This window comes from Ochotona curzoniae, unplaced genomic scaffold (genome assembly GCF_017591425.1).
Source record: "Ochotona curzoniae isolate NIBS_2020 unplaced genomic scaffold, NIBS_Ocur_1.0 contig_4514, whole genome shotgun sequence".
NCBI classification, from domain to species: Eukaryota; Metazoa; Chordata; class Mammalia; order Lagomorpha; family Ochotonidae; genus Ochotona; species Ochotona curzoniae.
Genome location: NW_024466312.1, coordinates 950043 through 964316, shown reverse-complemented (window position 1 = coordinate 964316; position 14274 = coordinate 950043). Strand labels below are relative to the sequence as shown.

The following is a 14274-nucleotide window of genomic DNA, read 5'->3' as shown; positions in this document are numbered from 1 at the left end:
TTTTATGTTCAGTGGAAGCCATCACCATCATCTTTGCTACAATTACTATTACTACGAATTTCATTATTTGGCACCATTTAGAAGTAACAAATTGTATCCCATGTACTTGTCATTTTAGAGCTGGTTCTATTTAAAAATGTTTTAGTAGATTGCACAAGATGGAACACTTCAATTTGCTTTTCCCATGCATTCTAGGTATTTTGAGGAGCATATAATTAATCAGTGCAGAGTCACATCCTAATAAATGAACATTCTGCATGTCTACACCTTTGACATTTTTGTCATTGCTCCCTTATTAACATCAAAGCCGTGATTCTCTTTACACTTGACTGTATCACTTCTTCCTTACCAAGCCATCGACAGACAGGGCTTGGTCATATTTTGAAGTGTTGGGGTTTTAAATGAAGCATTGCTTTGTTTTATTTAAATTAACAAAGAAAATTTCTAGTTGAGTTAAAGCGATAATTTTTCTTTTGAAACTGCATAAAACATTCTGTTTAAAACATTTTCTTTTAATGGTCTTTTTTCATAAATATCTTTTAAATGTTTTTAAAGTACTTACTTATTTTTATTTGAGAGGCATTTTAGAGAGAGAGGAGGAATGAGGAGAGAAGGGCTTCCGTTCATTCGTTCACACACTAAGTGGCTGGCTGCAACAGCCAGAGCTAAGCTAATCTGAAGCTGGGATCCTGTAGCTTCTTCTAGGTCTTCCACACAGGTGCAGGGTCCAAAGGATTTTGGCCATCCCCTACTGCTTTCCCAAGCTAGAAGCAGAGAGCTGGATCAGAAGTGGAGCAGCTGGGGCATGAACTGGTGCGTATATGGCATGCACAGGACTGAAGGTCAGCCTACCGCACTACTTCCAATTCCCTATAAATATCCTTTTCTGTTCCTATATTTAAAAGCATGCATATTGTAAGAAGTTACATTTATATGTGGAAATAATTTTTTATAAAACGTGCTTTTCAGATTTTTAAATCAGATGTCTATCTTAATTATCCATATAGTGAGATTTAGATTGGTTAATTTTCAATATGTTTGTTACCTTCTAGACTAGAAGTATTATTTCTGTATTTTTTAGGACTGAAGGTTTATATTTGATTCTTGATTGTAAACATTTAATATATTTTTATTATAAATGGTTGCTCAGATCATTTGTATGTTATCTAAAACTTATAATTTTGTCATTTAAGAGTTTTTGGATACTGCAAATAAGTATATAGTACCAAATCATTTTTTTGGTGCTGCTTTAAAATTACAAGCACAGGTTCTTTGGATATCAAGTAAATTTTGTTAGATTTTTGTATTTCCTCCAAGTATTTGAAACAAGTAATGTTGGTTTTGACATACAGAGAACTAGAAAAGGAAACGATATATTTTCTGTGAGTTTTCTTTTTCTCTCTCCTTCCTTCCTTCCTTCCTTTCAGATTTATTTGTTTATTTGAAAGTGGAACTTAAAGGTAGAGACAGAAAGGGAAGAAGGGAGAGAGATCTTCCATCCACTAGTTCACTCCTCTGGTGGTTAAAATGGCCAGGGATGAGTCAGACCAAAGCTTCGTCCACATCTCTCACTGGGGTGTGGGGATCTCAGCCCTTGGATCATCCAACACTGCTTTCCTAGGCCTTTTGACAGAGAGCTAGATTGCAAGTGTAGCAACTGGACTTTGAATGATGCGCATGTGGGAGTCCAGAGTCTTTTGTTTTTAAACTTTCAAAGTATGAATCGGATAGTGTAATCTATGCAAACTATGACAAATTAATGGCCTGATGAGGGTTTTTGAAATCCGGAGTTTAGAAATAAAGATAATAAAAAGGAAATTACCTCTTCCTCTAGTAACATTTAAAATGAATGAGGTTTACATAAATTACCACAGTAAAGCTATTTGATGTATTTGAGTAGTTTTATTTGTCCCTATAGTTTGCAGTTTGAGTACAATAGGCAATAACTTTTTTTTGATAGAAAATTGGAGATGCTGCAGTTAACCTGACAATTGATTTCATATACCTGTATGTACAAGTGAATGCTGCTTTTATTTTTAAGTGTATGTGTACATTTATTTATGTGTTTTGTGAGTACGAAGAGTAAGGATAAGAAAGAAACATCCAACTGTTGGTATTAGTTTGAGATAGATGAAAGCAAGCAAGACTTTTACTCCTAAATTGCTCTACATTTTTTGGATTTTTTCCAAACACTGAATTCATAATTAAGAAGAAATGAATTCAGTTGGCCATTTTCTCAAAGATGTATGGATCTGTTTTATGTGAGAGATGATAATATTATCTCTGATCTGATAGGTTTTTACCTTGAAATATCAGTGATGTTGTATGCTTCTGAAAATGCATCATTGCAATTGATAATAAATATGAAGTCAAGAGGTATTTTTCATAGATGAAAACTCTCTTCAGACTTACTGAATATTAATTTAGATTTAGTCAGAAGATAATGTATTTATTTAATGCCTGAATACGGTACAATTTCCAGGTAACACTGTATCCTCTGAATTGTTTTATGAGAGACAGTCATTCCTAGCCCAAGATTTGGTAAGTAATGTACGTGTTAATGCACAGTTGACTTTTGGCAGTGGTGAGGAGACTTTGTAGCGTGGGATGTGGAAATCTGAGTTGAATGAGTTAAAACTTCTACTTAGTTTTCTGTTCAATCCTACGTGTACCAAGCAGGTTTATTGTTCATCAAATTTAAAAGTTGATTAAAACTGACTTGTTAAACTTTATGTTGAAATTTTGTTTTAGGAGAAACCATTTCTGGTAAGAAAATTGTTTTATGCTATTAATGGAGTAAACCTGTGACAGAGACTTTAGGTATGTGAGAAGAAAGAGTGTGACGTATGGTGCCAGCATTCTGGCTGCTCTGCCTTTGATCCAGCACCTTGATAAAGGCCTGGGGAAAGCGGCAGATGGTGGCCCAGGCGTTGGGCCCTTAGAATCTACAAAAGATAGCTATAAGAATGATCTGGCTTTTGATTTCAGCTTGGCTCCAGCTGGCCGTAGCCCTCATCTGGAGAGTGACCTGGAAGGTGAAAAACCTTGGTCTCTCCATCTCTCTGAATGGCTGTTGACTTCCAAATCAATCAATGAAACTAACTTAAAAAAAGAGATCAGAGGGGTGGTGAAGTATGGGGAATATAAAAGAGGACTAGCTCAAGGAGAAAGGAATACAAAGAGAAACCAGTATTTACAAGTCAGTGCTTGGTAACGAACAGTGGTTTTTGGTAGAAGGTAGATGAAGAAACAGTGAGATTCCATAGGAAAAAAGCATACTTTATCAGATATGTGAGAACCAAGGGGTGGAAATTGAACTAGATTGCCTAGCATACCTGGGTCCTAAGGTTTTGAAAATAAAGGATTAACTGATTAAAGCAGAATTAAGGACTGGCACTGTGTACATTTTAAGCAGCTCCCTGTCATGCAGCTATCGTACAGGTGCTGATTTCTGATTTAGCTCCCTGCTAATATGCCTGGGAAAACACAGGAAAATGGCCTAAGGCCCAGGGTTCCTGAACATATATGGGAGACCCAGAGGAAACTTCTAGTTCCTAGCTTGAGCCTGGCCCAAACTCAGCCCATGACAATCATTTGAGGAGTGAACCAGAAGATGTAGATCTCTCTGTGTCTCTAACTTTACCTTCCAAATCTTTCAAAAAAAATAAAAATAGAAATAAAATGGAATAACAGTAGTCCCTAGAATAGGTGGTTGTTATAAACTATACTGTTTCCAGTGGCCATCTGGGCCTCATCTAGCGCTTTTATCTTTTATACAAGCGATTGTGTAGTTGAGATATCCTCACCAGTTATCTTTCTAAATTGCCAATGATGACAACAACTTTGGTTTTGTCCATCAGCAGCAACTTTCTTTTTCATTCCGTTTTAGTGGATAATAGGCTTGCAGAGGTAAGGAGACTCTAAACATGCTAAAAGGAGGAAGAACTGTGTGTGTGTGTGTGTGTGTGTGTGTGTGTGTGTGTGTGTGTTTTCGTCTTAGTCTTGGGAAGTAACAATGAAGAAGGAACTTCTATTGAGCAGAAGATATAGGGTTTTGCTTCCAGTTTTGTTGTTGTTGTTATTGTTCTCTTAATTTGTGATTTTTCCATCTAACTCTTGAAATTTCTAAGGTTCTGTGTTTGAGTGTTTCATAACAGTTTCTTGAGATCATATTCCGACAGAGCTTTAAAATCCCCTTGTTGAGTTGTTTTTGTTGAAACATTTTCTGAAGTTAAACTGGTGACAAAGCTTCAGTAAAATTTTATCAGATACAAATATTATTGAAGGAAAGGTTTTCTAAATCTATACATTGTAAAAAGATCATGGTCTCAATTGGACTTGTATAGAACAATTTTTAAGCCATTTCAGAGTAGTGAAGAACATTTTTTAAAAGATTTATTTTATTTTTATTGCAAAGTCAAATATACAGAGAGGAGGAGACACAGAGAGGAAGATATCTGATAATTCATTCCCCAAGCAGCCACAATGGTAGGAGCTAAGCTGATCCAAAGCCAAGAACCAGGAGCTTCCTCTAGGTCTCCCATGCGGGTACAGGGTCCCAAGGCTTTGGGCCGTCCTATACTGCTGTCCCAGGCCACAATCAGGGAGCTGGATGAAAAGTGGGGCTGTTGGGATTAGAATCAATGCCCATATGAGATCCGGCATGTTCAAAGTAAGGACTGTAGCCACTAGACCACCGAACTGGGCCCATGAAGAACATCTTAGACAGTTTATAGTATCCAGAATGCTTCTGTATCTAACATCAAATGTACTGAGATGGGAGCCTTATGTCTATTTAAGTAGTCTCAGAATCTGTTGTATCTGGTGGTACTTTGCTAGCATTTTATGTGCTTTTGAAAATCCTTAATTGATTTTTTAAAAAGAATTATTTACTTTTAATGGAAAGGCAGATTTACAGAGAGGATAGACAAAAAGATTTTTCCTGCACTGATTCACTCTCCAACTGACCGCCACAAGCAGAGCTGAGACAATCTGAAGCCAAGAGGTGTTAGCCTCTTTCTGGTCTCTTACGTTGATGCAGCATCTCAGGCTTTGGGCCTCCACTGCTTCCCTAGGCCACAAACAGGGGTGCAGCTGGGACAGAAATCAGTGCCCATTAGGGATTACAGCTCTTTTAAGCAGAGGACTAGCCAATTGAGCCATCATGCTAGCTCCAGATATTTTAAAAATTCGATTACTGAATGCATTTTCTTTCTCTCCATTGTGTTGTGTCAATAGTGAGTTCTGATACTTTTCAAATCTGTAGGTCCTAGGTTACTACATCAACTTTGGAATCTCAATTGTATTGCTAAAACAGGGCCATACGTATCTGTCTTGTCAAAAGGGTCATGAGCTTTAGAGACCATAGCTATAGAGCTTCCAGAATGGTGACTTACCAGTTAGGCAGAAAGGAGAGTTAGGCAGAATAAAAACTCTTCTTTTGTTGGTAGACACAAAGATATGACAAGGAAAGCTGGTTAATATCTAAGAAACATATACCAATACGTATATTTTATCAGTCTTCTAGGAAGAACTTTCAGTTCGCTTCTGGTCATCATCAATAGCACGTGGTCGGAAGCATTGCCTGAAAACCAGAAGCTGCCTACAACCCTCACTGAGTAGTTTTGCTTTTTGTGTGTCTCAGGACTCTTAGGTAGATAACTCAAATACCCTTGTTTGAAAAGAAATGTGTGTGTATCTATAAGATAGTTATCAATTCTGTTGTATTCAAATCAATTACTGAAGAAATGAAAGTAAAATTACCCAATTAAACCAAATCACAAATAAACCTGCTCTGTTTGTGAAGGAATATAATTGCAATGGTAATTGTGCAGTAGTAATGCATTTCCTTCGAGGATGACATCTCAGATGTGCTTTGGTTGGTGACCTGCCTTGGCAGTATGGCATATGTACCTTCCTGCCTGGCTCTGCCTAGAGAACTTTTTTTTTAAGATTTATTCTTATTACTTTTTTTTAATTGGAAAGGCGGATATACAGAGAGGAAGATCTTCCGTCTGATGATTCGCTCCCCAAATGAGCGCAACGGCCGGTGCTATGCTGGTCCGAAGCCAGGAGCCTCTTCTGGGTCTCCCACGTGGGTGCAGGGTCCCAAAGCTTTGGGCCGTCCTCAACTGCTTTCCCGGGCCACAGGCAGGGAGCTGGAAGGGAAGCTGGGCTGCCGGGATAGAACCGGCGCCCATATGGGATCCCGGGCATGCAAGGTAAGGACCTTAACCACTTGCGCCACCGTGCTGGGCCCTAGAGAACTTTTTAATGCATGGATTTGTTAGTGTTGGTGTGTGGATTTCCAGGATGGCTCTGAAATTTCACAAATTTCCATACTAATGGTGCTGTGTATCATCTCTTTGTTGCATATCTGGAATTCATAAAATTTTATATCAGACATCCATAGTATTTTCCCACCCCATTCTCACCATGTAAAAACTTAAGGAAAAAATTGAATGGCTTCATAAAAACATTTCAAGGCAGAGTGCATATACACAGATACTTTTGTGTCTAAAGTTAACCTTCCCAGGGGGTCACAGTTCCTACTGCCATAGTCACAGTGTCATCAATCTCTAAAGCCAAATGATTCTTTCTATTTGGAAGTAATCTCTCTAATCTTGGAAGCCTTTATCATTTGCTGTCTTTTACAAATTCTGGACTATCAGGATATGGTTTATCTTCATGATTGGAATCTCCTTGAGGGCAGGGAAAAATGACCTTATAATCTCTGCATCCTGAGCGTGATGGACAGAACAGAATTTTTGTAGCAGAGTAGGAAGGGATTTAGGCTTTGGCTGCACTTTATGTTAGTCTTCATTTCTTTATCTGTATAATCAGAAAAGTTAGTGTATGTCTTTTGATTCACTGTCATGATTACTAAAAACAATCTCAGTAAACCTTTTGTCACAGTGCATAACTGTTTTCTTTAAAACAGTTTATTTCATTTCATTTTATTTAAAAGGCACACACACACACGCGCGCGCGCACACACACACACACACACACACACACACATACAGAAGAAGAAAGAGAGAAAGAGAAATCTGTGATTTCTCTCCCCCAAATACTAACAGAGCCAAGGCTGGGCTGGTTAAAGTCAGGAACTAGAAACTCAAGCCTGGTCTCTTACATAGGTGGTAGGGACCGCCGTACATTAAGCTTGATTGCAACTGGAAGAGCCGACTGAAACAAGTACTCCTGAGGATGGCACTGTACATGATAGCGAGAGCTGCTTATATTCAGGATGTAATTAGAAATGGAGCTATCAGTTTCTGGATGTGGGACATTAAGTAAGGAACAGTTGTACTAGATATAGACTTGAACGCCACCAAATCATCAGAGGTACCTAAAGGAAAAATGCTGAGGAAGAAGGAAGATGATCTTTGTAGATGAAAACATTGGGTTACTAAGAAAGGAAGGTGAGCATGAGATGTTGTCCATTCATGGATTAATTGGCAGCAACTGATTCAAACATCGCGAGTGCAGCTGCTCCTCTATTTCTGTCTCTAAAGTAGGGACTATCAAAAGCTTGTATTGGCTTTCTGGTGTCAACTTCTGGGTCATTTCCTTTCCCTTACTGTCAATGATCAGAAGAAAATAAAAACATACGGCAGGAATAGACATCCCAAAACTCATCACATCACCAAGGTTAGCATCACCCATAGACAATTAAGTGATGACTTAAGAAATAATTAAAATATACTAGTGTCTCCTTTACATAAAAGGTAGCTAGCTCAATAACCCTTACACACAGTGTCTTACTTAATGATGTTGCCTATACATAACAAGTTAAAATCACACAGGATGCATTAGAGACAGGTATGTTGTATGTATTGAGAATAGCAGAGATTGAACTGCTCAAATATTATTACCTGGTAGTATTATTTTTTTGGAAAAAATAATTTAGCCTTATTTATTTGTAAGGCAGAGAAAGAGAATGAGAGTAAGAGAAAGAGAGAGAGGGATGGGGATGGGGGAGAGAGAAAGCAAGCACCCATTTGAGAATTAATCCCTCAAATGCCCACAGCACTTAGTTCTGGTCCAGGCTGAAGCCAAATGGAGCCATGAACTCCATTTGCGTTTTCCAAACGGGTTGTCAGAAATGCCATATTTGCATTGGTATCTGCTACCCCCCAGACCCATTACCAGGGACCTAGATTGGAAATTGCAGTGGGACTGAACACCAGAAACTGTGATATGAAATGTAGTCCTAAGTGGCGTCCCAGCCTGCTGTTCTGCAATGCCCACTTAAGCCAATTTTAAAAGGAATGTTCTGGGTCTAGCATAGCTGGTAAAGCTGATGACTATACCAAGATAAATCATGTGAATGACATTTTGTGTCCCACCTGTCGCACTTCCGATCCAGCTCCCACTATGGCCAAGGAAAGCAACAGAAAATGGCCCAGGCATTTGGGTCCCTCCTGCCTACATGGAAGACCCAAATGAAATTCATGACTTAAATCTGGCCTAGCAGTGGCCATTGCAGCCATTTGGGGAATGAACCAGAAGACAAAACATTTCTCTCTGCCCTCTTCTCACTCTTTCAAAATCTGCTTTAATTAGATAAATATGTATTTCTAAAAATAAATGTTTCAGCACTCGTTCAAAGAGTATAAGATGGGAAGGCTTTGAAAAGTTCATGGAAAAATTGAAGTGAAGTACAAGTTTATTTTGCTACAAAAATAATTGAAATTCTTACATAGTTCTCTTGTATTATTCATTTTCCACAGTATTCTTTTTAAAAAAGTTGTTTGCACTTATGGGAAAGGCCTGGTTAGAGAGAGAGGGAGAGACAGGAAAAGACAGACAGAGATCTTCCATCTGTTCATTTACTCCTGAAGTGTTTTTTGTGGCCAGATCCAGACCAGGGCGAAGACAGGAGCCTGAGTCCCCATCCAGATGTCCCATGTAGGTGGAAGAGGCCCAATCCCTCAGACCTGTTGCGTGTATTTCTGGGCATATTAGTAGGGAACTGGATCAGAAGTGGTGTAGCTAGAGCTTCTGACATTGCTGGCAGGTGGTTAATTCACTATACCACAATGTGGGACCCTTCCCTGTACTCCTGAAGGAGATTTGTAAGTTGGACTGAAAATTTCTCATGCTAGCAATTTCCCATAGCTTCAAATAATGCAACTTTTTGCAAGTGTCACATACCAAAGAATTTCAAGGACGTATCAGGAATTTTGTTACATAAGATATACACATACCAAGGGGAAAGGTTGAAGTTCATGAGGCACTTTTCATTATTTGCTAGTAGGAAGTCAAAGGTAAGAAGTAGAAAAGTTGAACATTAGTTACATATGTTACTTGAATTATGATCTGGCTAATGAATATTTCTGATCTCTGTGATCCTAGATTTCTCAAATTATAAACCAGGCATTTGGCAGAAACATTTTTAAAAAGCATATATGAAATAACTATTGTTTATAGCTAACTGGTTTTTCAGTAATTAAATGAAAACATCATTTAGAAACTATTTATCATGTTTGGCTCCCCCTGAAATCCATTAGAAAGTATTGTTTATGCCAGATTATAAGACCAGGCCTAAGTTTTCTCAGAGCAGTTGTGGTAATTACGATATTTATCTATGATATGTCATTATTATTACAGTACCTAGGGTCAGATACACAAGCTTCACGAAAGATTTTGCTCCGGATCGCATCATTTATTGCCATATCTTTTAAATGAATCCGAGGGTTGTCTTAGCAGTTTATTAGATAAGAAATTGTTAGCTGGTTTTTGTAAGTATTTATTTGTAATTATTCATTTAGCTGCCAACATAAGGCAGTATATACAATAGCTCCCAGAATACCAATTCTTCTCATTGTTTATGTTGCAGCAGATCATCTTCTTAGGAAATAATCTTTTTATTGTTTCTCTACCCCTGGTTGTGCTTTCTAAAAAATGTTAACAGCAAAATTGTATGTTATTTGGAAAGTCAGGAATTGTAATTTGCTTGACATAAGTTTCTATAAACCATGCTCATGATATTTAACGGCAAATAAGTAGGGCAAGAATATACTGAGTCCTAACTGAACTGAAAGTACAATGTTGTATCCATATAACTTTCATGGCAGTCTAATGATAGCAAGTCATACATGTTTCTGTGTTGAAAAGACTCTTCAGCATAAAGCGATCATATTTTGTGTTTAATCTTTTTTCTATATTTTATATATTGTATGACTTACAAAAGGAAAATACTTTCAACTGTTTACAAGTTTTGCTTTAAATCACAATTAAATGTAGTTTTGCCTAATTGGTTGTACTTCAAAAATCTCTCCATATGCGTCCTTTAAAAAACATTTATTTGTTTGAAAGACGGAAGACAGAGAGAGAGAGCGAGAAGGAGAGCAGGAGAGAGATCCTTCATGTTGTAGTTCAGTACCCAGAAGCTTGTAACAGCCACTGCTGGACTAGGCTGAAGCCAGGAGTTAAGAAAACTGTCTGGGTCTACCATGCGGGTGGCAAGCTCTCAAGCCCTTGGGCCGTCGGCTGCTAACTCCCAAATACGTTAACAGGGAGTTGAATGGCTCCGACTGTATCTCAGTCACTCTGATAATGAATATGGCCATCCCAAGTAGTAGCTTAGCATGCTATCATCTTCCTTCTTCCTCAGCATTTTTCCTTTAGATACCTCTGATTTGGCGGCGTTCAAGCCTATATCTGGTACAACTGTTCCTTACTTAAAGTCCCACATCCAGAAACTGATGGCTCCATTTCTAATTACATCCTGAATATAAGCAGTGTTTACTATGTCTAATCCTGTAACTCTAATGTACCATTGGGTTTTTAGTACTTGAAGCATAGACTCCAGTTTGTAACCAGCCTTCATTCTTACTCCTCTCTGCATAACCTGCACTGCACACAGAGCTAGACTTCCTAAAATTGAAATGAGATTAGAATGCGCAATTGCTTTCAATACAAACATTTTTTTCCTGTGATTAGACTAAAATTAAAATTCCTTTTAAAGTCTGTAAGATACTTAGGCTGTGATTTCTGCCTCCATCTCCTCCTTTCTCTTACCTGACTAGCAAGTTCTTTACTTCCGAGGGACTTTGCGATTGCGTTGTACCTTTGGGAAAACCACCTTTTATAGCTTTGTGTGAAAACCACCTTTTCTTATTTTAGGTCACCTGTTGCCTCCATGAGGAGGCTTTACAAAGTTTGTGCAAATGAAGGAACAGCAGACCAAGATCCAGAAGATCGCGATTTTTAATCATGTTCTGTTACTCTTTCCCCCGTGGGACCCTGGGCCTCAGTATATGTACTGTTAAAATAGGGATTTTGGAGAAAGTACTATGATATGAAAGATTTTGCTACACAAAGACACACAGAGAAGTCAGTTTACAAAAATCAAAGGACAGGGAGTCCATCCTGGACGTCCTGGCCCTATTCCCTCCCTTTTTTGTTCTTTGATATTACCATGTATTTTAAAATAATACTTAGTAATATATTATATTATCTGATTATTAACATTGGCTTTCATAACACACTTGAAAAATATTCATCTTTTTAAAATATATAGATGTGTTTGTTTTATTTGAAAGGCAGAATTATAGAGAGGGTGAGACAGAGAGAGAGAGAGAGAGAGCGGCAGACAGGTCTTCTAGCCAGTCATTCCCTAAATGGCTGCAATGACTATGGTTGGACCAGGCCAAAGCCTGGAGCCAGGAACTTCATCCTAATCTCCAGGGCCTTGGGTACTTGTGCCATCTCCTGCTGCTTTACCAGGGAGCTGGATCAGGAGTGGAGCAGCTGGGACTCTAATTGGCACTCAGAATGCCAGCACTGCAGGTGGCTGGTTACTTTGTCACATTGCTGGCCTGGAAGAATATTTATCTTATTCACTGACAGAGCTCCAGGAAATGGGATAGGGCCAGAATCTCTAGGATAGACTCCCTGTACTTTGGTTTCTGTGAATTGACTTTTCTTAGTGTCTGTGTAGCAAATCCTTCAGTATTATAGTACCCTTTTCCGAAATCTGTATTTTAAAAGTGTGTACATTGAGGCCCAAGGTCACATGGGGAGAAAGAGCAAAGAAACGTCATTAAAAATCGCGATCTTCTGTATCTTGGTCTGCTCTTCCTTCCTTGCACAACATGCATGTTCCTTTTCTTTATTTGTTTACTCCATTTATAACAAATTTGGTTACCTGTGTGCTTAGGATCAGTAACAGACTCTATGGATGTAGCTGTTCTGTTTGGGGGTAAGGTCTTGTAGAAGTTGTTCAGAGAACTGACTTTCAAGTTAGAATTGAGGAGTGTTCAAGTCTTTTTGGTCAGAAACCGCTGATATTTCACTAGTTTTCCAATTCATTAGGTTTTATAAATTCAGTTCCCTCAGGGAATAATAATAATGGGTATAATAATAACAGTCATAAGATTTTAAGAAATATAACAACTAGCATGAAACATAGCTCATTTCCTGGCACAAATTTCTGTTATTTATAGACCACAAAACACTTACTTAAAAATATTTATTTATTTTTATTGGAAAGGCAGATTTAAAGATAGAGCAAGAAAAAAAGACAAAGATCTTTCTTTCACTAGTTCACACCCCTAGTGGCTACACCTGCTGGAACTGAGCCCATCTGAAGCCAGGAACCAGGAGCTTCCTTCCTATGTCCCTCATGGATACAGGGTCCCAAGGGTTTGAGCCATGTTTCACTGCTTTCTCATGCCACTAGCTGGGAACTGGATGGGAAGTACAGCATCCTGGACACGAACTGGTGTCTATATGGGATGCTGGGAGGCCAATACTTTCAAGTGAAGGATTAACAAGTTGGGTCATTGTGCCTGCCTCAGTATTTATATTTTGAAATACTTATTTGTTGGATTACCAAGGTTTGAAAGTAATATCAACTCAGTCTTAACAAATTATGTTCTAGGGAACATTTCTTTTTCTTACTTGGTTTAAGACTTAGATTATTGTTTTCCATTAAACTATGAAAAAGCAAGTCTGCCATAATCAAATATTGGTGCTTTACAAATCAATTGTGTTATTTCACACATCTGTTTTATTTTATAGTGGCAAGCTTTTTTTTTAGTCTTTCTATTTTATTTTATATTATGCTTACTATTGCTTTAATTATGTTTGATTATCATGGTAATTTAATAGTCTCCTAATACAAATGAAGAGCTTTATAAAATAATCAAATCTCATTTCTTTAGCTCCTAGGATGTTTTGGAAATATGTATTTTTTTGAATTAGTTAATTGGGTGGAAAAATTACATGAATTGCCTGTTATAATTCTTTAGGAAAGAAAATTGGTGTATTAACTAAAAGAATTAATGATAGATTAAAACCCAACAAGAAAATGAAAATAGATATATTATTGATTCCAAATCATCATTATTTACATTGGATTAACTGTCTTCCCTTTATGATGTTTTGTGCATAATACAGATCAAATAAAGTGTTCAGAATGGGATTAACTATCTGGAAGGAAGTGGAATTTTCTAAATTCTACAGCTGAAAAGGATGAGATTTAAACACTTAATTGATTGATCCTGTTTCCCATCATTATCCAATGATTAAGGATTGCTAGATGAAACTGGCATAACGGGATTTTCTTTTGGAAAAAAGTATCTTAATTATAATGGTGTTCCACTGGATATTTAGTAAAAATGATATTTACTGAGAATACCAGTAAAAGAGAAAGAGAACTAACTCTGTCGCTTGGTCATTGCAAAGCTTGTGGGACAGATTTGAAATTTTGAAGTTAGCATGAAAAGGTAGAACAGCATGACTTCAGCTAATGTACCATTTGTCTTTGACCCCTTCTCCGCCATCTGCCAGTGATGAAAGGTCTTTGATAGGTGTAACTGCCTTACACCCATTTTATTTACAGTTTTCATAGCTAATGAATAATAAGAGCAAGTCCACCAGGACCTGATTGTTTACCTCTCTAACAGCAATTTAGACATGGTGCATGCTGTGGCTGTTACAAACATGTCCTGTAATAGCATTTGATGTAAGTAGCTGCTCACCATTCTGTATTGTGGTTTGAGCTGGAGAAACAGAAAATTGGTCATTTCCCGGCAGATAGTAGTAAGTTTTCAATTCAGTCAGAATGCTATATGTACTGTGATAGGTTTATAATTATTACCCAAAGATTGATGGGTTTTTGGTGAGTGTAAATTTGTGCAGCAGTAATCCATTAAGAAATCAATAATCATTCCATTTTGATGTGGTTCTTATTCACTGTTACAAATGTATAGCAAGAGCTAAAACCAGTGTGTGTGTGTGTGTGTGTGTGTGTGTGTGTGT

At 37.7% G+C, this 14274-nt stretch overlaps 1 protein-coding gene and 1 long non-coding RNA gene across 6 annotated transcripts in view; both read left to right on the top strand.

Moving 5' to 3' along the window:
• IKZF2 (IKAROS family zinc finger 2) overlaps positions 1–14274 on the top strand; it is a 152296-nt gene that overhangs the window by 14354 nt on the left and 123668 nt on the right. The window lies entirely within an intron of this gene.
• LOC121160564 lies at positions 746–2991 on the top strand. Its single transcript, XR_005884556.1, has 2 exons — positions 746–842; positions 2483–2991. It is a non-coding gene; the product is annotated as an uncharacterized LOC121160564 (long non-coding RNA).